At 29.8% G+C, this 24868-nt stretch overlaps 1 protein-coding gene and 1 long non-coding RNA gene across 2 annotated transcripts in view; one reads left to right on the top strand and one right to left on the bottom strand.

The window, feature by feature from the left end:
• Window positions 1-24868, top strand: part of LOC126739732 (Krueppel-like factor 6) — a 633994-nt gene that overhangs the window by 437397 nt on the left and 171729 nt on the right. The gene's annotated exons all lie outside the window — the stretch shown is intronic.
• On the bottom strand, window positions 1999-10156 carry LOC126739734 (uncharacterized). Its single transcript, XR_007661695.1, has 3 exons — window positions 9998-10156; window positions 2466-2559; window positions 1999-2396 (listed from the first exon to the last, which is right to left on the bottom strand). It is a non-coding gene; the product is annotated as an uncharacterized LOC126739734 (long non-coding RNA).

Here is a 24868-nt window from a genome sequence, read left to right as displayed (position 1 = left end):
GAAAATTCACGACAATTTAACATTACGCTGCAGGCTCTGTATCCAACAAAATGGCGGCCACTTTGCGCACCTTTTAAATTAATTATTAATTATTATTATTTATTATTTAGTATTTTTTAACGTTATTCAATAATTTTTTTTCCTTACTTTTTATTAAAGTTATTTATTTTTAAATTCTGATAAAATGGTGCCTTTTGGGAAAAAGATGCCAGGATACCTTTTTTTCTGTTAAATAAACCAAGGATTCATAAAATTTTTGATTATCAGTGGCGTATTATTTTTTTTTATTAAAAAATTACTCTAATGCCTATCTGATCTACGCCACTGGTTGAAACTAAAGCATTTACTTTTTACATTTAAGGCATCTTTATATTTAACCCCCTGTATTTTGCTTCTGAGGCATTTCCGACCCATAGTGTCTTATATCAAAAGTTATATTTGAACGTCCCCTATCATCCCTCAAAAGCATGAGCTTCTTATAAAAATCACCCTGTATATATATTGTTCTTGTTTACTTTTTATTTTATAGAACCTGTTTTCAGCGTTTTTTTTTATTCATTTATTCATTACTAATATATGGCCATTTCAAGTTTTTTAATTTCAAATTGTTACTTTGTATATTGTTTACTTAAAGATAAATAAAAAGGATTACTTTGACTTTTACTCTCATTATTCTGGTAGCTAATAAAGCGGCCTTTAATTTCGACTAGTAGACGTAAATGCCATAATTTCATATAACCTTGTCAAAAACCAATTTTCGTCTAAGCAAAAAAAAATACATAAAAACCACAAAAGGTGCGATTAACTAAAATAAAATCAAGTGGCTGAAATCGAGGGTTGGCAATTTACGGAAAACAAGCTCGCAGTTTTCACATTGTCGCGTACCAAGAAAAAAAAACTAAATAGAATTTTTGACGGTGGCGGAACGGGGCCGCTTTTATCAAACGTGCCCTATCTCAAAAATTCGGTTACACCTCTGTTTTAACACCACCGTGAAAATCTAAACATTATAGAAAAATGTGTAGCATTTTTCCTCCGTTTAACATTTTTCCGCATGTACGCTTTTGGGGACGAGTAAAAAAAAAACACACACACACATACGGAGTCACTAAAATCAATTTTCAAGGCGCTTTCAATATTTTCACACTCGCCGGGGTACGAAATGCGTTTTCTTGATTGCTCTTTTATACATGCTACATGTTTGAGGGCTTTTAAAAAAAGCCAATAAATATTTGTGATTTCATTGCTAGGTTTGTTATGTTTATTTATTAATGGATGTGTCATGGCGGGTAATACAGACGTGTGTAAGTTGTGCTTCGACAATTTTATTGTTAGTTTAGTTCGAAGTTTGCGACCTGTAAATTGTGCAAACTTTCATCTTCTGTGTGTAGCCATTAAAGATTCTTGGTAGGAGCTATTTGCTAATAGCAATATAGTTTGGTTTTGTAACGAGTGAAGTTTCTACAGTTATTGCAGGAGGTTGAACAAACGAGGACGCCGACAATCTACTGGCTAAAGAAATTGACTACCTAAAGACGGAAATCCTGCTAAAAGATCAATTGTTAGAGGAGAAAAGTGCCAAACAGAAAGCACTCATTATCAATTATGAAGAGAAAATTAGTAATTTTTGCTGGTCAAGATGTCAAGAAACGCCAAAGGCCCAATAGGCCAAAGGTTCTTGTTTGTTACATCTGCATTAACCCCTAACACAGCTTACCAGTAAGAAACTATTTTCAAAAATCATTGTTTTTTCAAAATAATAAGCATGAATACCAGCTGGTTTTATCATAATTATCAAGTCTTATAACATATTTTCTATAATTAAAAATGATCTAACTACACATATATATGTATATCAAGAAAAATTTAATACAAAAACAGTGCTATTAGAATGCATATTATGAATGAAAAACAGTGATTTTTTAAAATAATTTGTTACTAGATAAATGTGGGGGAATAAGGGTTGTGTCAATGAAAAACAATGTTTGTGCAGAAAATATTTATTCAATGTTTAATTTAATACTACTGTTTATTTAAATTGGATGTAATTTTATATATAAATCTTTAGTATAAAAACTGCGTTATTAGATTGGATAATACGGATAAAAAACAGTGATTTTTCAGAGGAATTTCATGAAATATATGAGGTGTAGTAATCGAGTATAGATATATTGATGTTGGATAATTTATTCTAAGTAGATGCAACAGGCATCCCAGCATACACTCTGAATCTCGTAGGTTCCAACAAACTGTGACAACGATGCAACTTATTGTCAACACTGTCAATTGTAGAATTACCAAAAGTCGTTGTCAATTTCAACAAGAGCCCCGCCAACGTCACTATGGTTCCAGTGACAAATAACTCGGTGAGTACGGTGGTATTCCAATCCCAGCAACTAAGGGTAAAAAGAGAAATTTAGGAGCTAAAAAATCCCTATAATGATGGTTTTTTTAAACCCCCTTACCCGCAATCAAAGACCCAGACGATTCCTGATTCACAAAGATAAATTTAAGAACAGCGTCCTAGGAGTTCCTCAAGTTGCATTGCATGTGTCCTATCTAAAATAAAATACCAAACTAGAATATTTACAAAAATTTTTGGCTTCTCGGAAGTCACTTGTGTAATTCATCAGTGATTCTGATGTTTGTGCATAAATTAAAGACAACTTAACAAATGCTTAAAAAAGTGGTTTGACCAAATACTCTTATTTTTGTGAGGAAAAGGCGGGAATTGGGTCCTCAGTAGATGCACTATAAGAATCCAATATTACAGCCAATCTTGTCATGGCATCTGAACTCTTGATTTACTACCAAAATGTCACAGGACTAAAGACTAAGATTGACACACTCTAGACTGCTATTCTGACTGAGGAGTATGATATCATGGTCTTGACGGCTATGTAGTAGTATCCATGATGCTGAGCACTTTGACAGCTGATACTTTGCAATCAGAAAGGACAGAGAGACCCAGGAATATACCAGTGGAGGAAGCAATCCAAAAATATATTTCTTATAAGTTAATAAATGTATTTGGTTATAATAAATCTGTTTTACTTAATGAAACTTGAAAATCAGTGTATGTATCACTTATATGAGTCCTAACTTTAGTATTGATCATCTAAGGAACTTTTCAAATAGTGAAAAAATAGTCCATACTTGCAAAGGAGTAGCAGATTTCCCAACGACAATGTTTAATAAATAAGTGAATGGAGACTGCATGATTTTCATTTTACCTTAACCTTAACTTAAATGTATTGGATGATGTTTCATTTCGTAAATGCCATAAAATATTGCTTTTAGAATATTTTAACTTACCCTTTTAACAGCTAGGGCTATGCGATCAAGATAATACCATGCAGAAATTTTTAAATATATTTGATGTGAAGCAACGAACTGCAATTAATAATTTTATTTGAAGTCGAAGTCGAATGATCACCTCTTTATCCACTAAATTTGCTACGGCATAAAGAACGTAGAGATAATACATTTTCAATATTATATAAAAATGTATGTAAAAATATTTTGCAAAAGGTATTTTTTTATTACTTTATAATATGTTGAAAGAGTGTGACTGGTCTAGTGTTACTACTTGTCATGTTAATAAGATAGTTAATAAGAGTTTGGATGCCTTCAATTTTTTAGGAATTATCCTGGTTCATTATTAATGTATTCCAAAAAAATATATACAGTGTAAAAAAAAGTACCGAAAAAGGCATTAAAGGAGCATTGTTAAAAAAAAATCCATTTCTATTAATACTTATTAGTTTGATTGGCTATTTAGTAGCATATTAGGTAATATCCATGTCCACCGAGTAAGCGATGGTTTTTACATTAATTATGCCAGTGAGTGTTGTTAGCCTCTTTACTGGGGGCGTTAAAAATTCCAAGGATAGAACTTCTTCTGGAGTTTTTTTGGTTAGTGGGTTATTTTTATGTGTAATTTTGGACATATATATTTAAGAACAAATAAAATAATTCATTACGTAAATAAAAGATAAACAGCGATACGCCAGTAGATATTTTGGGAAAAAAATGTTAATATCGCAGGGTAATTTGCAATCTTTTACATATTAATTGCCTTTTTGTATTTAAATTAGGCGTTTTTTGAAAGCAGATGTTTGTTTTTCAGATAAGTTATTATTGTAAATATTTAGTGTGGAATTAATTAGTTTAGGCTCTCTTAGGCCCATCTTTTATAAATCTCGGGAAGTTATTGAGTTATAATAATTCTTTATACATGAAATTGTTCCTTTGAAATTGCTTTAAGTTAAATTCTGAAAAAAACGTCCCGAGTAGTTTGTGATTTTTTCCAAATGGAAGTGGTAGTAAACGGGGTGTAACTAGAAGTGCTGTAGCTCAATAACTGTTACAATCAAAATAAGGTTTTGTATTTGAAATTCATTCTTAGGAATCCCTCTAGACTCACTAGAAAAAAAATTCAAAATCTCTTAAGATAATATTTAGAGAATAATACTTGAAAGAATTGAGGAAGCTGATTTATGTGGTAAAAAGTCAAAGAAAAAACCCTTAATCTCAATGCAGAACATGAACCAGACTTCGATTTGCCAAAGAGCACCTTAACTAGTCTTACCAAAAATGAAAAACAGTAATGTTTTCAAAAGAAATTTATTTTAAACGGTTTAGATCAGATCGCATTTGCAGAGCTATAGCACCTATAGACGAAACACTTAACCCAAAATATACGTGACCCACAAAAAATTAGATTTGGAATTGATTTGGAGGCTTTTGGTATGGGTCCCATGATTAAAGTCAAAGGTTTTATGGCTCGTTTTATATTCCAATACATATTTTCAAAACGAAATAAGGTGCAGAAGACATCATGAGTTTAAGATGGGATTTTCAGAATGACAACAACCTAAAGCACAAATCAAAACTAATTAAAAATTGTTAAGTACTGATAAAGTTGACGTTATGCTTTTCCAGCGCAAAGCCCAGATCTGAACCCTCTCGAGAATTTGTAAAATAAAATAAATGAGAGAACCCATCAAAAAAATCTCCCTGAATTGAAGCCCATTTTCTGCTTTCTTTGCAATCAACTACACTCAATTTTTTTAGCATTTCCACAACACACAAACCCCTAGTTATTTTACTACATACTCATTCTTATTTATTCATTTTCTTTGCTATTTTAATACTAATCTTCATTATTTTAATTTTATGGCATGTATGTTTTTTTTAACTACAAGTCACTTTTATAGTATTTATTTCAGTACAATTCCTCAGTTATTACTGAATTATATGAGAAATTTCAAAAAGAATCATCATTGTTTGGAGTCAGACAAAATATAAATAAAAGAATTAAACAATGTATCCTAGTGGATGGTGAACATTTTGAACAATTATTATAATCAACAGCCGTTTCTAATTTTATCGTTATTAATTAAATTTTAGATTAAGTATTCATACGCAACCTAATAAAAAATGCGTTTATTTCGAAAACGGTCTGCTTTTTGGAGATCAAAGAAGTATACCTTTTTTGACTAGAATTAAATGCTGTTTTATTATTTTCACTCGCAAATGTGCGTACAGGTAGGTCAAAAAAGTTATGACCATTTTAGGCACTCAATGTTGTTGTATGTGGCGCCATCTAGCTGTAATGGGAAAATAGATATCATATTCGTATTCCTCATCCCAAATAATAAGAGTACACCAAATTTTAGGTTAATCTGTCTAGTGGATTCCAAAATATTTCAATAAATGTTTGGTAAAAAATTAGTTTTAACACCCTGTAGAAAGAAAATCAATAACATTTTGCTAAGCGATATTGAGCTCAAACGGTTTATTTTCATGTCAGATATCCTACATTAACCTATGTCCAATTAATTAGGGGACACCCTGTATAAGCAATAGTATAAAAGCCGCTTTATACTATTTAATTTTTAAACAGTATTAACTCAAACTCAGTGTACGGATCCTGAGTTCTGAAAAAACTTATACATACCAATGCGTGCTCCTATTGCTTTTTCTCCCGTATTTATACATATTAAATTATTACCAATAAATTACCTTCTACGACCTTTACATATACCTTTATAATAAGTATCAGACCCTACCCTAAAAGACCCTAATTTAACTTTTAATACCCGAAAAATAATGTATTTTCCCTATTACACCCCTCAATGTAATGTTGAACCGCAATAGGCCCATCAAGAACGCGGGAAGCAATTTTCCGAAACTGATCGCCTCGAAAGCCCTAAACCGATCCTTTTACCTCTTTGCCTTTCCCGTCTGTAAAAGATTTATCGTCGCTAGACCGCATGCCGTTTTGTACTGATCCAGGTTTCCTTTAACCGATATCCCTCGTAATCCCCGGATTAGGTCCTGTCTGCCAAAATTCACAATCGCCGATGTCGATATACAATAATAAAAAGTGGGACAGGGATGGGCTGTGTCGGTTAATTTTGTTTGACGGAGTAATTTGGTTCGAATCAAAGTCAAAATATGACAATAATAAGTCATGAAAAGCACAAGAATGCCTTATATCAAAAATCCCACAAAAACATTTAATTATCTGAAGGGTTAAAGAAAAGTTGTTTGGTGAAAAATTAAATGGCAATATCTTAAAACGTACATATAAAATATAACGTATCTATCCTGTGCCTAAGTCAAAAAGTTATTTTTTTTATTGTAAACATAACCTTCTCTAAGTCAGTCGCTTTTGCCTAGATTGTTGACAAATAAAATTTAAATTTTATAAATCTTTTTTTTTTTAAATGTTCATAAGTAAAGAAGCTATAGGGTATTTTTTAGTTAGTTTTATAATATCTCCAACAGATTAAGTTCTGTAGAAGAGACAAAATTGCAAACTAAAGGGCATTTATTTGCAAATACCGTCGCCTAAAACTTTTCCCATGTAACTCTTTTATTTCTATCTTACAGTTTCCGAGATCGCAATACATGCAGTATCAGCAATTTTTAAAACATTGTATATAGAGATAAAATGTATTATCAAAAAAAAGCTCCAACCTGCTTGATACATAAAAATTAAATTAAAACGCCTTGGGCATCCTGTAACAAAATTAGACGACAATAATAGAAGAAAAAAAAAGATGAGTTACAGTAAAGGCGCATCGGGAAACAGGTCCAGGGGGATCTTTGTTGTTCTTCCAAGTTTAATTAAGAGACAATCAATTATTTCTTCGACAAACGGGGTAAATAGAGGACAATACCTCGGGGAAATTTGTTAGGAGTGCTTTTCAATCATTTCTCAAGGCATTGCGAAAAATAAATGACATTTTGATGGAATTCAAAGAAAAAAAAGCCACCGAGAAGAGAAATAGTTACATAAATTGCATTTAATATTATGAGATTTTTAATAGATTATTTATAAAATTTTGAATATTTCTTTTATACATGTGAACACACTTTTTTGCGCTATTGCATTTTTGTACTCTTCAGTAGAAGAAATAAATAAATATATATATATTAGTTTTTTAATGCCACTTTCGATTAGCCTTACATTTGCCACTTATTTTTTTTTGCTGTAGTAATTAAAATTCTGCAAAAAATGCTTTATGTCGCTATAAATACAAAAATTTATTATATGTAAAAGAATACAATAGATATCTAGCGAATAGGATAACCGTATATCATTGGATGATTTATTATAATATTTACTACAACAGGCGAATACTAAACTCCAGAAACGCTTGTAATACAATAATCTGGGCAATATCAAAAAGTGAATAAAAATAGTTATGGTTTTATGCGTCCGATGATATCTAGAAAATAATGCTTAAAACACACCATAATGCTTAAAATATTTAACACTTTGTATGAAAACATAGACAAGATATTCTTCTTTGCTAATTATTTTATTATTTGCAAAATAAGGCATAATCTGAATGGGTATGATTCCCACTTACGTAATAATTTTATATACAAATGATTTGAACAGAGCCAAATGGCGGCATAAATAAACCGAACTTATATGTTAAGTAAAACTAAGTTTGTCCTAATATACAGTGTGATCTGTTAACGAATACATTTGACTACATTTGAAAATTAACTGATGTTCTAAATTATTTTAAAATATTTACTTTTTTAAAATAATTTATTTTTTTAAAATATTTACCGAGTCAATATATTTATAAAAATATCTGGACTGTTAAATAAGTGGATACATATGTACATAGCTATTCTGCTTTTTTTTAACTTATGTCTCACTCTATCAAGCTCTTTACGTAAATTGTAGTTTTGTTCGATTACGTTTTGTTTGTTTTCTTACTGTTCTTGGCCTAAATCGTAATAATTAATTCTTTGTTTAAAATAAAAACAAATAAATTAATTAAATAAATAATCTGCTTTATAATCAAAAAAATAAAATAAAAATACAAAAAACGATCAAAAGATCCCAATACAGAAAAATCGCCATACAAAAAATATAAATACTCATAAATACAACAAATCTTACAATAAAATTAAAATTTTAGGGTACGTAGTCTCAGTATAAATAAGAAGGAAAGTAATAATGTTAAATAAATGATTATTTATAACGTTCTAATATTATTTAATAAAAATACAAGTTTATATTTTATGGAAAAACAATTTCTAATACATTTGTTAGAAATACACATTGATTAAATTTAATTACTGATAAATTTATAAAACTGTAAAATATAAAAATCAATTAGCATAAATGCATAAAACAAGGTTAATAATTAAAAAACAAAATAATAATAAGATAAGAGAAATAATAAGCACTTTACATTAAAAAATGTTTTTGTATAATAATTTTTTTCCATTTCATACACTATTATTTTTATATATGTTTAGTTTTATCTTTTTTACATTTGTCTTTTAAGCTCTTTGTTTACTTCGTTTTATGCATATATCGCTTCTGCATATTTAAGTTGTAGTTGTATTAGAGATAAGCATAAAATTCTGATAGTTATGTACTATTTTACTGTTATTTTTTTTTAATAATAATTTTTTTATGCAATGTGTGCTTGTTCGTTTTTCTAATCCTAATATTAGTATTATAATTTCTTTAGTCTAATAGCTATATATAAAAAATCAGCAGGAAAAATGTGTAATCGTGTAAACGTTATTCTAACTTAAAATAAATTAAAATCATAATAATATAAAATTGCATAAATAAATTGGTATTAAACTAGAAACACTGCACAAGACAATCCAATGAGAAACATTAAATAAAATTATCCATTTTTTTAATTCAAAACTTGCTATATGTGTTTTAACGAATTATTATTTTTAAATGCTAAATAATGTTTTTTTTATATACAAAATACTAATTTCTTTAAATAAATTAATTTTTTTTTTAATATACTTATTAAAAACAAATCTTTATTTTATAAACTACTTGATTAATATTTTATGAACAAAATTTTTGTTTTCTTTTCAGATCTATAAAAAATGTTAAAATGAATGTTTTAATCTGTAGGACTCAATTTTTATTAACTTTCTTTGATGTGGGGACTTCCTATGACCCCAATTTAGGTTAAAAAATGTTTGATTTTTATTATTAAATAAGATGAAATACAAATATAAAATACAAATCGCGTGCTTTATTTATTGGTATATATTTCGATGAAATAATAATGTAAACACTGTAACGCCTTGAAGAACATTTTGAAGAACACACAACACACAATTTTTGTTTTTTAATTACATTATTTATTAGTGTTCTGTAGAAATTTTGTCTGCGGAAATAAATTTTTGGTATTTTTTCTTGTGGAGCTATAATACCCCATTGTAAATTCTTGTTTGTATAACATTCCAAAAGAATTCTATTTTTCTAAAGTATTATTATTTTCTAAATTTTACAAAAATTTGAAAGAATATTATGAATTAAAAACCTTTTTAAATCATTGGACAAGTGATTAAAGATAAAAAATAATTAAACTAAAATTCACGCACCTTGACGAGAAGCTTGAATTATTTGTTTTATTAAAATCTATTTTTGCATTATTCTCATATTAACTTATTACAAAATTGATGTACTTTAGAATCTTACCTGTTAATGTATTATTTATTTTACAATACCATCAGTGGATTGTGCTTTGTCAGTGGATCCATAATATTTTCAAGAAAAAACAGACAAAGGAAACCTTTCATAGGTTTATTAACAAAACATTTCCTAATCCCTAATCATAACAAAAGCTTTCACCAATCATTTCAGACAGTTCGACAAAACTCAATGTGTTCAGGTGGCAGACCTAAGTATGTTTACCATTCAGGCAAACAGGGAAGACAATTGTCCAGTTGCGTCACTAGACAATCGCGTTAAAGCCCCGCCATTGTACGAAACGTATTGACATTTCTGCTTTGTGAATCGCGGCTTAATTGTCAATAGAATTTCACAACACAGGACGCAATGGCAGCATTAATAAAACAATGGTTCTTGCATTAGGGAGAATTTATTCTCAATCCGCGCTAAAATTAATTATGGAACGTACATATGTCTTTATTTTTATGGAAAATTTTTAATTCAATAAATATTTTATTTAAATACTGATTACACTGTTATTATGTGTAGATAGTTATGTGTAGAATTTTGCAGACTCCGTGAGATTGACATATCTTCAGAGCCTTAGGCTCTAAATATTCAACTGGGGTAAAAAATACAATGTAACAGAAAAAGAGGCATTAGTAAAAAAAAACAGTAAAAAAAGTTACGGTGTATTATAAGCCTGGATTTCAGTATTCCCTTAATATAGTCAAGTTAACATAGAAAAACTAACTAAATAAAATTATTCATTTCAATTAAAATTAAAAATGCCATACAAAAATACAAAAAAACAAAAATAACATAACATAAAAATAATAATACGCATTTAATCCCGATTAAATTTTTTTTATCATTAGGACCCACTGAGTTGTAATTTTTGTCTAGCAAAATGCCTTGTATAGACACTGTGTCGCATTATTATATGCGAAATATATAATATACACGGAAAACGCTAAAACGTCAAAACGTTGCGAATTATCACGGCTAAAAGAACCCGATTTGGTAAAAGATATGCACATATTCGGATTCTCCAGAGTCTCTTGAATTCCGTATCAATTTCAGGAAGTTCTGAGCTATTTTAAGCATTTTATCAATGAAAATTAGGAAGCAAGTCCGAGCCGATTCATCCACGTTGACGCCATGTTGTCAAAACCGCCGTAAAAGTCGGCATTAAAATCTCGCGTAGACGTCAAAAGCGACCATTTTCAGACGATGATTTTGGGTAAAAAAAAAGGTTTTTACCTTATGATTTGTCCATGGAAAAATAGTATAAAGCCTTAGGAACAGTTTAACATCAATTCTGGACCGATTCCGGTTTTAGCAGTTAAATTTCGATTATAAAAAGGGTCTTTTTTCGGCGAAAATAGCCGTTTTCGTTTCGTACGTCCATGGAGACGCCGGCCGTAGCGATTTTTCGTGCTTGTTACTTTTTTGAAAAAAAATTACTTTTAGGGTACTTGTAAAAATAGCAAAAAAATTAAATTTTAGTATATTATAGTAAAATGAATGGCGCATCTGCTCGATTGGCTTTGGTTTTTCTATCGCATACCGGGTGCGCACAATTAATTTTCAAAGTCAAAAAATGTAAAAAAATTCATAACTTAAAAACGGTTTTACTTAGAAGTACGGTTGAAATTGCAAACATTCTGCTTATCACAGGCTACAAGCCGCCCATAAGCCATTTGGCTCTAAGTAGCACCATTAAAAAGTTATTAGGGCTGGAAAAAAAAAAGTGTGAAAAAGGGTATTTTCAACTGAGCACTGCTCACCCTGTATAAATGATAGCGTTAAACTTAATACTTCGTTTTATTTGGAAAGAGTGTAGGTTTAATTAATCCAAATGATTTTTTTTTAAATTTTGCACCATAAAAATTTTACACAGAAAAAACTAAAAAAAAACAATTTTTTTTAATTTTTTCCCAAAAAAAATCATTTTTTTGAAAAAAGGTCCTTAATAAAAATTGTAGTTTTCGATAAGGCAAACATATCTTCTGTGAGTCATTATTTCCGGAAAATAACTGTTAAACCGTCAGAGGGGCTAGAATATCAATCATGTCTCAAACTTTGGACTTAAAAAAAAAATACTTCCTGTATGCTGAGAATAACCAAAAACTATACAGATAAGGTCCTCATGAACTCTAATGGATCTGTTAAATTTCATAACATTTAAAGTACCGTTGCGACCTGTATCGAATTCCCATTGAAAAAATTGGACAAAAAAATTTTTTTGACTTTGAAGGCGTCCTAGTCTAAACAAAAAAACAAATGAAGATTTATCAATAATCATCTTAAAGCTCTATATATCTAGATTATAAAAAAGTAAACATCTTTCTCTAGCCCAAATAGAATCAAAGTTATAAGCACTTTTGTCCGCCGAGTCCCGAGGTCGTGCGAAAACTCCCAAAAAGAAGAGTTCTAAAGAGTATTTAAATATTTTTGAAAAACAAAAACAAATTCACATAAATAAAAAAAATCTACTAAATCTAAATCTAATTATTAAATTTTTAACCAACTATTTTTAATGAAATAAAACAGTTTGATTAAACATTAAATAAATCAGTTAATAAATAAATAAATATTTTTACATATTTCTGCGAAAAATTATATTTTAAATATGATATCCCACTTGCCATTGAAATTATAATTTATTATTTAAGCAAGTTGCTTAAATAAATAATATTTTTTAACCATGATCCCTTTTTGACTATAATCTAAACTAAACCTGAATAGCTTATTGTTCCCGCTAAAAAATGCAAATATTATTTTTTGATTAATCCCGCTCATATCAATTCCCCATTTGGCTATCGATCGGTTTTGGGCCAGTGATCCAATTTGACCATTAATTGTACATCTCCTGTTTCCGACGATCCGAATTATATCGAACACCCCGCAAAGTGAGAAGAGGTTGAAACAAACCGATCGGAAATAAAGGGATGACGTCACGGCTAAGAGGATTACCCAACCGAAATTTAATTTTCCAGAAGCCCAGTCAAAATGGCTTGTTACTTTTTATTTTAAGTGATTCGCTATGTTGGTTAAACGGGAGCTTATTTTCTCGTAGAAGTTCTACATAACGCGCAAAATGGCGGATTTTATTTCTTCACCAAATCAATATAATTCACGTTTAACTTTTAAGTAAACAGAATTTTTTGGGTCCAGTATAAGGCTTAGTTTTAATTTTTGTATACCCATCTCAATGTGAGGTACTTCTCAATAACATAAGTCTCATATTTTTTTTTTACTACAGATTAATATATAAGTTTGGTATTTACCTGTAAAAGCTTCTATGTCTAAAAAGCTGTAACAGCAACTCATGCTTTCTAAAATATGTTTGTTTGAGTACTGTGCATTTTTATCCAAATTGGACAAAACAATATTTATCATTGAACAATTTTTTTGCCTCAATTCATTAGTTTTGTGAAATTTTGTATCTAGCCATTCGTAAAAAAATGCCCAGAAAGAATTTAGGAAATCTAAAAATTATAGTGATTATGTGACCTTTTCTAAGCTTAGAGAGCGATGCAAAGTGTTCATTCTGAAAGCATGTTCCTACTGTTAAAAAGAGTAATACAATTCCTAAACACAGGTCCTTTGGTGTTAAAACAAGTGAAATAATACAGTTGAATTATTTGCAAAATATCTGTTTGGTATCTACTCTGATATATCATATCGAATTCCTGATTATTATGTCAATCTTAAAGAGCAATTTAATATAAACTCAATTAGTATCTTAAATTGAAACATATCATCCTTTCTTTCTCTAAGAGACCACACAAAAAAAAACAAAACAAATTGTAGTGTGATAAATGTAGGTGTATTTCTGGGCTTGATGATGCTCCGATAGGAGCGAAACACGTGTAGCTTTTTAAGAAATTTTATATACATATATTTAATGAGACCCCATTAATATCTGTTTAGTGGATGTGTTTAGTGAAATCCTCAATTAAAAGTGCAACACCTCTATTGGTCTTGATGGAATATGTCATTAAATATTTAAGGCTGATGATGTTAGCCTCACCAATTACCGAGGTGTCAGTATGCAGTTAAATAACTCTATCCAAACTCTTAGATAAAATGATAATAAAACAACTAACTTGGCAATGTAAAGGTCAAATTATTAAATATCAATACGGTTTTTAAGCGAGTGAAGTATAAAAGTTTAGGTTTTATATCTAGATATAGTGCTGATTTTTCATGTTCTGTATTTAAAGTCTTTTGTTCATTAGTATAATCTGATTTGGAGTAGGCTTGACTATATTGATTCATAGATCTTATATTGATGCAACTGAAAGAGTAGAGGATAGATTTTTAAGAAATTGTTTTAACTTAAAGTTTTTAAAATTAATGAACATTCTGTCTATAAATCCATTTTAACTGTTATCGATGGACGCTCGAGTTAAGGCGACTAACGACTTATATTTTAAATTACCGAATGGAACTATTGATTGTAATAATTTATTGAGTAGGCCTAAATTTCGTGCAATTAAAGGGACAAGACTTAAATATCTTTTTTATGTTGATTGCTGTCGAAATACTTACGGCCAGCATAATCCAATTATCAGAATGCAGCGAGCTTTTAATTTGTATGGATTAAATGTTTTCAACAGTACATTTAAAAGTTCTCTCTTTAATTTTTGATGTTCTATTTTGCTACTTGAGTGCTTTATTTTAATTTTGTAACTGTACTTAAAGTCAAAGTCAAAATAATCTTTATTAGCTATATAAAGTCGCCTTTGAATAGGAAAAATAAAATATAAAATAGTCAAGTAAAAATAAAATGTCAAAATCTATTTTAAAAAATTAAACCTAAAGTAAAATATAATAAATGTTAATAGAAAAAAGTACAAAAACATTGTTTATGAATTAAAAACTATATAATTAAAATAAATATAAAACGAAAAATTAATTTAAAAAAAAATGCATATTCTTCTGACACACACAAATTAAAAATTTCACAGTAGTTGTGACAGAGATCCCTGTTCAACTCCTTGGACGAATATTTTAATTTCTTACAAACAATTGAATCAGAGAAAAAAAAGGTAGGCAATCGAGTCTATTAGACCAGGTTCAGGCTCAATTGCCTGTAAGAATATATTTATTTCTTACAGACAGTTGAATTAGAAAGAGAGAAAAACAAGCCGCCCAGTGTACTCGACCAGCTAATCAGGTTCCAGTTCAATTTTCTAAAGGAATATTTTTATTTCTTACAGGCAATTGAATTTGAGAGAGAAAGGTAGGCAATCGAGTATACTCGATCAAGTTCAGACTCAATTACCGATAAGAATATATGTATTTCTTACAGATAGTTGAATTAGAAAAAGAATTTTTCTAGAGGAATATTCTTATTTCTTACGGGAAATTGAATTAGAGAGAGAAAGGTAGGCAATCTACTAGACTCGATCAAGTTCAGACTCAATTACCTGTAAGAATATATGTATTTCTTACAGATAGCTGAATTAGAAAAAGAAAGCGAGACAGGCAGGCCAGTGTACTTGACCAGCTTGAGGTTTAAGTTCAATTTTCTAGAGAAATATTCTTATTTCTTACAGGCAATTGAATCAGAGAGTGAAAAGTAGGCAATCAAGTATACCCGATCAGGTTCAGACTTAATTGCCCGTAAGAATATATCTATTTCTTACAGTCAGTTGAATTAGAAAGAGAGAAAGACAGACAGTACAATGTACTTGATCTGCTGATCAGGTTGAAGTTCAATTTTCTAGAGGAATATTTTTATTTCTTACAAATAGTTGAATTAGAAAAATAATTTTTCTAGAGGAATATTCTTATTTCTTACGGGCAACTGAATTAGAGAGAGAAAAGTAGGCAATCGACTATCCTCGATTAGTTTCAGATTTAATTGCCTGCAAGAATATATTTATTTCTTAGAGGCAATTGAATCTGAGAGAGAAAGGTAGGCAATCGAGTATACTCGGTCAAGTTCAGACTCAATTACCGGTAAGAATATATGTGTTTCTTACAGATAGTTGAATTAGAAAAAGAATTTTTCTAGAGGAATATTCTTATTTCTTACAGGCAATTGAATCAGAAAGTGAAAAGTAGGCAATCGAGTATACTCGATCAGGTTCAGACTTAATTGTCCGTAAGAATATATTTATTTCTTATAGTCAGTTGAATTAAAAAGAGAAAAAGACAGGCAGTCCAATATACTTGACCTGCTGATCAGGTTCAAGTTCAATTTTCTAGAGGAGGGTTTTTATTTCTTTCAGACAGTTGAATCAGAGAGAGAAAGATAGACAATCGAGTATACTCGATCAGGTTCAGACTCAAGTGCCTGTAAGAATATATTCATTTCTTAGAGACAGTTTAATTAGAAAGAGAGAAAGACGAGCAGTCATATATATCAACCAGGTAATCAGGTTTACCTACAAATTCCAAGAAGTTTTTTTTATTTCTTACAGGCAATTCAATCAGAGAGAAAAAGGTAGGCAATAGCTCGATCAGGTCTAGGCTCAGTTGCCTGTATGAATATATTTATGTCTTACAGACAGTTGAATGAAAAGGAGAAAGAGAAAGTCACTTAAGCATACTGGCAAAAACATTTTCTATATCTTACCCTTGACTTAACTAAGGCCAGACAGACTGTCATTGCCAATAAATGTTCAGGTTCTGTGATAACTAAGTTCCCCATCAATAACACGCAAAAATGTTGCCTTAGAGCTACATATAATAAAAATACTTTGGACGATAGGATCTGCCAGATTACACTTTTCATCAGATCGACAGGATATTAGTTTTAGTCAAAAGTAAATAAGTGCAGAAGAGGAAGGTTTGGGTCACACCAGGATTTTAGCTTTTGAAGTTCAAAGAGAATATCCCGCTGGTCAGTATAATTGTATTGAATAGTCATGTAATCAGCAAAAAAATCAATTAAATCTTTAACCATAGCTTTTGTTATAATTAATTTAATTTAAGTTCAATAAGTTTTAAATACAATAATTTACTTGAGGTATAATAAATTTTTTTTATATACCTAGGAGCTGAGGTTTAATCTATTAACCTCTGAGCTCATTTCTTTTTTTCAATATCCTATTTACGTTCATATTTCTTTTAAATGCGTGAATAAATCTATTTTCTTCTTCTTTTTAATTTTTTAGCGTGAGACAGTATTTTCTAAATTGATTAATTTTTGCTATAAGTGACGTATTACCTTATAGAATAAGTAACTCATTATGAATTCGTCACAGCAATACAGATTTTACTTAGAAGCTTTGTTACTGCACACTGGGCACTGCAGAGAGAGAAAATAGTACACACAATAGGAATATTCTATAGAATATTCTATAATCAGCCTCTTCTATAATCTTTGAGTGTGCTGCATTAAATCGCTGGAGAAAATAAAACCTACTGGACGACGAGTTTCCCCAGGAAGAAAACTCACAGAAAGAACTAATAGAGAGGATACTGCGCCAAGGAAAGATAAGTGACCTTTTTAATTTGAAAAGCTGCAAAAGAACAAATTAATCAATCAAGGCATGGTTTTTATTTTTTATTTTAATCTTATTGTTGAAAATAAAGCAGAGTCAGAGTAAATTTATATTTAAATCTCCAGACAATAGTAGTTAAATAAATAGGTTACAGGGACGATAAAGCTTTGCATCTGTTTACAACTACAGCAATTTCAGAAGAACCTGATCTATAAATACCTACAACAAGTAATTTCAAAGTTTCCGAGAAAACAACAGTAAACTAAAAGCTTTTTTATTAATCCTCAATTAAAAATTCACACAAAGCCTAGGCTTTTTATTCAAATTATCTAAATTCCTTTTCCACAGAATGCAATTTGGTACGAATTGCAAGTGTTTACAACGCTCTGAACAAACAAATCCTGGGCAACCGAGAAATCATTCCCAAATTCAATTCCGTCCAAAATCCACAAGCGGCTCCGAATACGCGCCATTTATAAAGGAAGAACCGCATCTCGCAGTGCCCTTAAATAAACACGGATCCCCTTTTACACAAAAACCGGCCCAAACTCTGACCCAAACTTGCCTACTCTCGGAACACGTCGTCTTTTCCACGACTCCCTGGTCGCTCGTATTTTTACCATTCGCTGTCTGTGTCCCTCGGGATACGTTGAGCGACCCCTTTATCATAGGTGCCACGTTCGGGGATTTAATGCGTTCTTTATATGCAGGGGTTCCATTACTTTCATACTTAGAAAGCTTAATTTTGTACCTAGCTCACTGAAGTTACTTAAGTTATTTTTTTATTGATATTTCAAATAATTCAGTTATGACTAAAAAAACTTATAAAGCCAATTGCAAAGTAACTAAATTGTCGCCGATAACCATTAGAATTTAATCGATTGGTTGTATGCATAACCTAAATGCCTACGATGACCATTTCATAAGGTAGTCATAATTAGTTGGTGGTATTTAAATTTTTGAATGCAAAAATTTTAGAATGTGATAATTATTGGGAATTAACAGTGCTTATAAAGTAATTTTAAACTGAAAACTACAATGTTTGTTTTGAGTCCTAAATGCAATAAAAATTTAAATAAGATTATCATTATTCCATAAATCGATAAGGCCTGAATTAAAAACCTGGAAAACGTTACAAAATATTTAAAATACCTTGAAGAGGTAGGAAATTACGAAAAATATCCTAAATATACACATAAATTTGAATAACCTGAATTAAAATTAAAACTTAATTCTTAGAATATCCATTATGAAATAAGTTGTTTACAATGCCAGGAATAAACTTAATAGACTTTCGTCCAATACCTAGAATAGAATTAAAAGTTAGTTCCGATAACTGAAACTTATAAAAAGATAAACAGTCATAGAGATTCATTAGAAATTAGTTTTATGCATAACTTAAATGGATGTGTTGCCTTTTATCTGTTAGCCATAACCATTAACTAAATTAGCAATTTACTAATAACCACATAATAAAAATGTACATTCTAATAGTCTACATAACTTACATCTAAGTAGTTTCAGTATGCTGGCAAAACTAATTTTTAATCTTCCATTTTCGTTCCAACTCGCGTCTCAAACTATTATGTCGAAGTTAAAGCAAGCTCGCGTCAAGCGAGTTATATGACTTAAATTAGTTTCAAGTTTGCAAAACCTCTATTATAAGTACGAGGTAATGAGCTATGCGAAGCATTAAGTTTTAGTCACATTAACTCGTCTCATTAGTCTTGTTAAATTGAGTGTTCAGGGTGATGACGGCGACGCTTTCTTCGGATGAGCTTTAAATTCGCACCTCAGTCTCGATTGACTATTAAAAATATGCAAATGCTATGAACAGAAGCAAATTTCTAAGAGTTTCACGGAATTATTTAAGCAAATAGTATGTTGCCTTCTTTAAAATATAGGGCCAATGTTCAATATATGCAAAACTGCACTGTTATAGTAACGTGAATTAGTATTTCTTACACTTGCAAAAAGTGTTTGATTAGTTTATTATGTATGAACTAGTCTATAAAGATAGTTAACAATTTATTATATAATTTTTAATTTAGTCAAATCTAATATTATATTATGCAACAATCAAGAAAATTGGCACCGTATTTATTAAAGTTATGCATAACTAATTAATATAGGAATCTAATGATATACTAACTAAATTTATTAGTATATTTTTTTATTAGGCTCTGAAAAATATAGAAATACGTCGTCCCAATATACAGTTATGTAAAACAAATGTTATTAATCCTAAAAAGCTTGCTTTTGCTTTATTTATAAATTATTGTGAATGTGAATAGAACCAATCTAAACCTTTTTTCCAAATATATTCCAGATGTAATAAATCATTTTCGTACTACTAAAAGATCGTCATAATTTATACTTAATTGAAATAAATCTCATCCTATATTTTATGTCACCCATTTTTAATAAGTATTTAAGTCTATAGAGCATGTGACGATATTTTTCTCATTGCAGATAAATATTATTTTTTATAAATTAAAAGGCTGACTAAACTGATTTAATTAATTTATATAATATTTTTAATGTTTTATTATGTTTTTTATATTCTAGGCTTTTAAACTCATTTTTAAATTTAGTCTAGACACTAACAAGTATTTTAAGCTTATACTCAGTACTAAAATCCAATTATTTGGTGGATCTGGCTGGAGCACATTAATGATCGGAATTTGAATATCAAGTATTATAGGAATTTGATATAATTTTTGACTGTTTGTTTAATTAAAATAAATTTTAATTGTAATTCAAGCCTTTCAAATTATGATTTATGTTATAAGGCATTTGAATTATTGAGTGTGCAAAATTACTTGTAAAAGTAAAAATCACATAAATATTTTTTTTTGTGATTTAGTGACCAAAATTGTAAATTGGCTTTGTGAGTAAATTAAATAAATGCTAAAAGAAACTATTTGTTTCTTATTCTCTTACGGAACGACCTAAAAATTATAAAATAAAATAAAATAAATTATCAAATTAAATCTTTTTTTGGCTTTAAAAAAAATTACTTTAGTGATGAAGAAATTTGTAGAATAAAATAAAAATACTTAATTAAAAATACGAAGTATATCAGAAATTATTTCAAATACCAAAAAGAAATTAAAGGTGACTTTAAATTTCTGGAATAAAATTAAGTCGAAAATCATATTTCTTTCCTTTCATTCGTTAGTTTTTTTTGGAGTGTCTTCATGCGTTTGTTATTTATTTTATGATTCGCTCCATTTTTTCACTTTGTACTTTCTTGTATCTCTTCTTATTGCTTCGAAGATTTGTCTGATTAGTTCCCCTAGAATAGTTTCTTTTACAAAAAACTATTCATAAGGAATAGGTTATTTTGCAGTACAAACCTTAGAAGTGTCTCGCAATCACTTCTGTTAAATGACTTTAGCTTTTATTTTCTTAAATGAATCTTTGTAGGGGTCGTACCTACAGCCTCCATCTTTCTCTTCCGCATAGTAACAGGTTCATTAACTGTTCATTGTTTCATCTGACTTGACAGTGACCGATGTTGTCACGTTTAATATATACTGCAAGGTATTGTATGGTCTTATGATTGACGTGAGCAATCACATATCCTATTCGTTGTTACTAATTTTATATTGTCCTCAGAATCCATGGGACAGACTGATTGGGTATTAGTGCGAGATTTTAAGCGTGGTTCCCTACTCTTCTGGGGTACTGTAGTATAATTAATTACCTTGTCTTAAAACATCACGCTGGCCAGACAGCTTGGTACATACTGGAATATATACGATGGAAAATCTAAAAGGCCAGAAAACATTGTTTTTTTTTTTAAATTTCTAATTAATTTTTTTCCAAGGAGTTCATAGGTTTTTTAGTAAAGTATTTATAGCTACATATATTCTAACTTAAAATATTAGGAATTGTAAAAAAAATCAATGGCGTAAAGTTTTTCCAGGATTTGTTTCGATAATGGGTCCTCTGATATGCCACTATAGTCTATTTCAAATAGATAGAGAGTAATAAAAAAGGTACCCTCCAATAATGTAATATTTCCATGGTTTGCATTGTGAAGTTAATTCTTTCTACAGAGTACAGGTAGTACCATACGAATTTGCTCGGTTTTGGGTCGGTCTATAAGCTTTTTCTATTGTTATATCGAATAAATAGTAAAAATGGTACGACAAAGGCAGGGTACTTTAATATAAGAGTGATCAATAAGAGTTTTTTCTTATTAAAGCAATATTATCGCTTGGCCAAACTCCATTAAAAATTTGTCCAAATTTAATATTTCATTTTTGAAATAAGAAGAGCGAGCTTTTCTTTTAACTGTACGTTTAATGTCTTTTAATGGTTTTGGCTAGTTTTCCTGTACTATGCGTTGGAGGTTCTACTTGTCCTGCCTTTCACTGGTCTTTCCCTAGTCTGTAAATGGTGGATTTTTCTATTCCAGTCATTTAGAAACATTCCTGAACATTTTCATCTATAGCAAAACTAGAGTGGTCGAGTTTTACACAATCATGCACAATTAAAACAAAATTTTATTCATTTCTCAAATTCATTTCGCAATCCTCGAAGTAGTGTCAGAACGGCTAGTTTGGTCCTTAACATCCCCAGAGAAAGTATAAGAAAATGTTTGAAAAAAAATAACATAAAAGCATTTAATCCAAAATTTTTGCACACCTTAGAGGATGGTGACCAGGCAAGAAGAGTTTTGCTATTGGCTTCAGGGAGAATATTTAAACAACAGAACCTTTCTAGATGAAATCCTTTTTAGCGATGAAGCCACTTTTACCACAAATGGCGTAGTCTCCAATCAAAATTGCCGCCACTGGTCCGTGCAGAATCCAGAATTTATAATAAATGCAAGGAGACAGTATTCGTAAAAAATTAACGTATGGTGTGGAATACTAAGCGACAAAATTATTGGCCCTTTTTTCTTTAATGGTAATTTGAATACAATTGAGTTTTTGAATTTTCTTAAGAATGAATTTTCGAATGCATTAGAAGATTTACCCTTAAGATATCACCTTAATTTGAAGTTTCAATTAGATGGTTGTCCTGTCCATAATGCTTGTTTGGCAAGAGACTGGTTAAATCAACATTTTGAAAACTGTTGGATAGAACGAAATAGTCCTTTCGTTGAGTGGCCACCGAGATCCCCTGACTTAACGCCACTCGATTTTTTTCTCTGGGGCTTACTTAAAGACAAATCAAGACCTCAAAATTTAGAAGATCTGCAAGTCAGAATAATCCAGGTTTGTTCAGAAATTACTCCAGAGCAAGTCCGTAAAGTTATTTTAAATGTGGGCAAAAGGAATGTAAAATGCATAGAAAACAATGGTGGATTAGTAGAAATTTCAAAAATTTAGTATCGGTTAATTTTTAATTTTTTTCTTTGTTGTTTTTATTTTATTTGGATTTGTTTTTGTTAGTTTATTGTTTGTTTTTATTTGTATTCAGTTGGGAATTGTTATTTGCTTGTATTATCTTTGTCCAATTTGTTTTTTTCATGGCTATCTACACATTTTTAAATGTAAATAAATGCATAATTTCCCTTTTTATTTTTTGTTATAAAAATGTTATTACTTAATATTTTTTGGTGAAATTTGGTGTAAGGCCGTTTTGGGGGATGCCGAATCCAGTGGTATGCACAATTTTTTGCTAAAAAAATGCCTAGCATGGTTTCTTAAAATTTGACCCTTAAAAACTGACATTAGTAGGCCTTGGAATTTGCATGGCAGAATTTTTTTTTGTTTTAATGATGCAGTTTTTCTGGACCTAACATTTAAAAAAAACCCGAGTAAAATCGCACCAAAAATAAACTTTTTATCAGGTTGACCCGTGGTGTTTTTGTTATCAGTCATATTTATTTATTTACATCTGCCTGATGCCTACGCAAAAAAACAATGAAGTGTATATTACCTGTCAATTTTGTATATTAAATATTATACTTATCTTTATGAATATATTTCTTTTTTGCTTTATTCATCAACTAGGTACAAAAGTTTACTTACGCCCATGGATGACCATAAAGCTTTCGGAAAAATGTACATTTTATTACTTTCTACCTATTTGAAATACAGTATAGACTGATTAATTTACTTAGACTTCAGGTCTTTCATCTTATATTTCTACAGATGACTCCAAAATTTTTATTTTAGTTTAATATCTCGTATTTTGGAAACTCTAGATTTTACGACTCACATTTTCTTAAAAAACTGTACATTTTTCAAACGCTGTGTTTATCTTGTGTATTATTGATCTTCTTATATTAACTGAGGGTACTGACTTAAAAATAAAACAAATTCAAAAAAACCTCCTAAAAGGCTTTATTTAATCTTCAGCAATATTCTATATTGAATACAAAATTGCATGCCAAATTTCCCGCCCGGATGCCAATTACAACATGATAGCTTGTAACCAGAAATTGGATACAGCTCCCGGAATTATAGTAGATTACTCGATCTAATCAAACAACCAATTACATTTCTTCCCATAAAAATCACGGTTCAATAATAATATTTTTAGTTTTATCGTGAGCGATAAAGTCTCAATTGCAATCAAACGACGCTACATTGTGTCTTTCATTGAGTCGCAAAACATTTACCACTTTTCGTGACAGTAAAATTAAATGAGAAGCGTTAAACGCCTTTATTGCTACTTAAAGTCTCTTTTATAAAATTAATAAAAACCGCATTTTTATTTCATAGTAATGACTTTAGCGCGGAGAAAATTTATTTTTAAAAAGGATTAAATTGTTCTTAAATGGAAGATTTTATTTGGTGTTAAACGGGTTTTAAGAAGGAAATATTATTTTTACTGAAGGAGCAGTAGTGCAGTAGTAGTCTGGTATTTGCCAGGCATTTCGGCTTATTAAAAATCCACGTTTTTCTATTTTCCTTCTTGGTCTGGAATTTTTTTGCATTACTTTCACGGCTCTTTCTGGTAAAAGCAAACAACTGTAAGTAATTCGACCGTTTAAAATTAAAATTATTTCTTTTGTTGTGAGCAACCGTCGGATCCTCTTTTTTAATTAAAATTTTTGAATTTTCCAGGAAATATTTGCTCTATTGAAATAGGATTTTTCTTACCGTCAAAAACTTCCTCTCTTTCCCGAGTTTTTTTAAATTTTTTATTTTGGTACGTTGCTTTGAAAAGTAGAAAATGTAAAAAGTGAAGATTTAAAAATTATTTTCGAAGTTTTGAAAATAAAATTGAGCACTCTAACAGGCTAGTTTTACAAATCATGTATGGTAAGGTAACATTCTATTTTTATAGTTTATTTTTTCCACCAATAAATAATTTTTAGAGAGATTCACAAAACTTTCGGGGGAATAGTTTTAATGATTTTAAATATCGTAATAAAAGGTGTATCGAATCTATTTAAGTTATGCATAACTAATTTTTGTTATCGTAAAAATATTTATTTTGAATATAAAAGACAATATGTTTTTTA

The sequence above is a fragment of the Anthonomus grandis genome, chromosome 8, assembly GCF_022605725.1.
Source record: "Anthonomus grandis grandis chromosome 8, icAntGran1.3, whole genome shotgun sequence".
NCBI lineage: Eukaryota > Metazoa > Arthropoda > Insecta > Coleoptera > Curculionidae > Anthonomus > Anthonomus grandis.
The sequence above is the reverse complement of the archived record's forward strand: the minus strand, read 5'-3'. Positions and strand labels throughout refer to the sequence as shown.